Source organism: Musa acuminata, unplaced genomic scaffold, assembly GCF_036884655.1.
Source record: "Musa acuminata AAA Group cultivar baxijiao unplaced genomic scaffold, Cavendish_Baxijiao_AAA HiC_scaffold_982, whole genome shotgun sequence".
NCBI lineage: Eukaryota > Viridiplantae > Streptophyta > Magnoliopsida > Zingiberales > Musaceae > Musa > Musa acuminata.
This window is the reverse complement of record NW_027021200.1, coordinates 15,001-18,967: the sequence shown is the minus strand read 5'-3', so window position 1 is coordinate 18,967 and position 3,967 is coordinate 15,001.

The window sequence follows — 3,967 nt, the reverse complement described above, 5'->3', positions numbered from 1 at the left end:
CGTTTTTGGGCCGTTTTGGCCTGTTTTTGGGCTGTTCTTGCGTCGCGCGGTGACCGTCGTGAGCGGAGCAAAATGTCAGCCATCTCAGCACCCTGGAACCCCCCGGGTGGCACAGGGCTGGATGGGGCTTTCGTATAGCAGGGACGGTGCTGCCTCTCGCTTCGCTCGCTGTCCGCCGCTCGCCGCTCGCTCGCGCAGCAAAAAATGGCCAGTTTTGTCCCGTTTTTGGGCCGTTTTGGCCTGTTTTTGGGCTGTTCTTGCGTCGCGCGGTGACCGTCGTGAGCGGAGCAAAATGTCAGCCATCTCAGCACCCTGGAACCCCCCGGGTGGCACAGGGCTGGATGGGGCTTTCGTATAGCAGGGACGGTGCTGCCTCTCGCTTCGCTCGCTGTCCGCCGCTCGCCGCTCGCTCGCGCAGCCAAAAATGGCCAGTTTTGGCCCGTTTTTGGGCCGTTTTGGCCAGTTTTTGGCCTGTTCTTGCGTCGCGCGGTGACCGTCGTGAGCGGAGCAAAATGTCAGCCATCTCAGCACCCTGGAACCCCCCGGGTGGCACAGGGCTGGATGGGGCTTTCGTATAGCAGGGACGGTGCTGCCTCTCGCTTCGCTCGCTGTTCGCCGCTCGCCGCTCGCTCGCGCAGCCAAAAATGGCCAGTTTTGGCCCGTTTTGGCCAGTTTTTGGCCTGTTTTTGCGTTGCGCGGTGACCATCTTGAGCGGAGCAAAATGTCAGCCATCTCAGCACCCTGGAACCCCCCGGGTGGCACAGGGCTGGATGGGGCTTTCGTATAGCAGGGACGGTGATGCCTCTCGCTTCGCTCGCTGTCCGCCGCTCGCTGCTCGCTCGCGCAGCCAAAAATGGCCAGTTTTGGCCCGTTTTTGGGCCGTTTTGGCCTGATTTTGGCCTGTTCTTGCGTCGCGCGGTGACCGTCGTGAGCGGAGCAAAATGTCAGCCATCTCAGCACCCTGGAACCCCCCGGGTGGCACAGGGCTGGATGGGGCTTTCGTATAGCAGGGACGGTGCTGCCTCTCGCTTAGCTCGCTGTCCGCCGCTCGCCGCTCGCTCGCGCAGCCAAAAATGGCCAGTTTTGTCCCGTTTTTGGGCCGTTTTGGCCTGTTTTTGGGCTGTTCTTGCGTCGCGCGGTGACCGTCGTGAGCGGAGCAAAATGTCAGCCATCTCAGCACCCTGGAACCCCCCGGGTGGCACAGGGCTGGATGGGGCTTTCGTATAGCAGGGATGGTGCTGCCTCTCGCTTCGCTCGTTGTCCGCCGCTCGCCGCTCGCTCGCGCAGCCAAAAATGGCCAGTTTTGGCCCGTTTTTGGGCCGTTTTGGCCAGTTTTTGGCCTGTTCTTGCGTCGCGCGGTGACCGTCGTGAGCGGAGCAAAATGTCAGCCATCTCAGCACCCTGGAACCCCCCGGGTGGCACAGGGCTGGATGGGGCTTTCGTATAGCAGGGACGGTGCTGCCTCTCGCTTCGCTCGCTGTCCGCCGCTCGCCGCTCGCTCGCGCAGCCAAAAATGGCCAGTTTTGGCCCGTTTTTGGGCCGTTTTGGCCAGTTTTTGGCCTGTTCTTGCGTCGCGCGGTGACCGTCGTGAGCGGAGCAAAATGTCAGCCATCTCAGCACCCTGGAACCCCCCGGGTGGCACAGGGCTGGATGGGGCTTTCGTATAGCAGGGACGGTGCTGCCTCTCGCTTCGCTCGCTGTTCGCCGCTCGCCGCTCGCTCGCGCAGCCAAAAATGGCCAGTTTTGGCCCGTTTTGGCCAGTTTTTGGCCTGTTTTTGCGTTGCGTGGTGACCATCTTGAGCGGAGCAAAATGTCAGCCATCTCAGCACCCTGGAACCCCCCGGGTGGCACAGGGCTGGATGGGGCTTTCGTATAGCAGGGACGGTGATGCCTCTCGCTTCGCTCGCTGTCCGCCGCTCGCTGCTCGCTCGCGCAGCCAAAAATGGCCAGTTTTGGCCCGTTTTTGGGCCGTTTTGGCCTGTTTTTGGGCTGTTCTTGCGTCGCGCGGTGACCGTCGTGAGCGGAGCAAAATGTCAGCCATCTCAGCACCCTGGAACCCCCCGGGTGGCACAGGGCTGGATGGGGCTTTCGTATAGCAGGGACGGTGCTGCCTCTCGCTTCGCTCGCTGTCCGCCGCTCGCCGCTCGCTCGCGCAGCCAAAAATGGCCAGTTTTGTCCCGTTTTTGGGCCGTTTTGGCCTGTTTTTGGGCTGTTCTTGCGTCGCGCGGTGACCGTCGTGAGCGGAGCAAAATGTCAGCCATCTCAGCACCCTGGAACCCCCCGGGTGGCACAGGGCTGGATGGGGCTTTCGTATAGCAGGGACGGTGCTGCCTCTCGCTTCGCTCGCTGTCCGCCGCTCGCCGCTCGCTCGCGCAGCCAAAAATGGCCAGTTTTGGCCCGTTTTTGGGCCGTTTTGGCCAGTTTTTGGCCTGTTCTTGCGTCGCGCGGTGACCGTCGTGAGCGGAGCAAAATGTCAGCCATCTCAGCACCCTGGAACCCCCCGGGTGGCACAGGGCTGGATGGGGCTTTCGTATAGCAGGGACGGTGCTGCCTCTCGCTTCGCTCGCTGTTCGCCGCTCGCCGCTCGCTCGCGCAGCCAAAAATGGCCAGTTTTGGCCCGTTTTGGCCAGTTTTTGGCCTGTTTTTGCGTTGCGCGGTGACCATCTTGAGCGGAGCAAAATGTCAGCCATCTCAGCACCCTGGAACCCCCCGGGTGGCACAGGGCTGGATGGGGCTTTCGTATAGCAGGGACGGTGATGCCTCTCGCTTCGCTCGCTGTCCGCCGCTCGCTGCTCGCTCGCGCAGCCAAAAATGGCCAGTTTTGGCCCGTTTTTGGGCCGTTTTGGCCTGTTTTTGGCCTGTTCTTGCGTCGCGCGGTGACCGTCGTGAGCGGAGCAAAATGTCAGCCATCTCAGCACCCTGGAACCCCCCGGGTGGCACAGGGCTGGATGGGGCTTTCGTATAGCAGGGACGGTGCTGCCTCTCGCTTAGCTCGCTGTCCGCCGCTCGCCGCTCGCTCGCGCAGCCAAAAATGGCCAGTTTTGTCCCGTTTTTGGGCCGTTTTGGCCTGTTTTTGGGCTGTTCTTGCGTCGCGCGGTGACCGTCGTGAGCGGAGCAAAATGTCAGCCATCTCAGCACCCTGGAACCCCCCGGGTGGCACAGGGCTGGATGGGGCTTTCGTATAGCAGGGATGGTGCTGCCTCTCGCTTCGCTCGTTGTCCGCCGCTCGCCGCTCGCTCGCGCAGCCAAAAATGGCCAGTTTTGGCCCGTTTTTGGGCCGTTTTGGCCAGTTTTTGGCCTGTTCTTGCGTCGCGCGGTGACCGTCGTGAGCGGAGCAAAATGTCAGCCATCTCAGCACCCTGGAACCCCCCGGGTGGCACAGGGCTGGATGGGGCTTTCGTATAGCAGGGACGGTGCTGCCTCTCGCTTCGCTCGCTGTCCGCCGCTCGCCGCTCGCTCGCGCAGCCAAAAATGGCCAGTTTTGGCCCGTTTTGGCCAGTTTTTGGCCTGTTTTTGCGTTGCGCGGTGACCATCTTGAGCGGAGCAAAATGTCAGCCATCTCAGCACCCTGGAACCCCCCGGGTGGCACAGGGCTGGATGGGGCTTTCGTATAGCAGGGACGGTGATGCCTCTCGCTTCGCTCGCTGTCCGCCGCTCGCTGCTCGCTCGCGCAGCCAAAAATGGCCAGTTTTGGCCCGTTTTTGGGCCGTTTTGGCCTGTTTTTGGGCTGTTCTTGCGTCGCGCGGTGACCGTCGTGAGCGGAGCAAAATGTCAGCCATCTCAGCACCCTGGAACCCCCCGGGTGGCACAGGGCTGGATGGGGCTTTCGTATAGCAGGGACGGTGCTGCCTCTCGCTTAGCTCGCTGTCCGCCGCTCTCCGCTCGCTCGCGCAGCCAAAAATGGCCAGTTTTGGCCCGTTTTTGGGCCGTTTTGGCCTGTTTTTGGGCTGTTCTTGCGTCGCGCGGT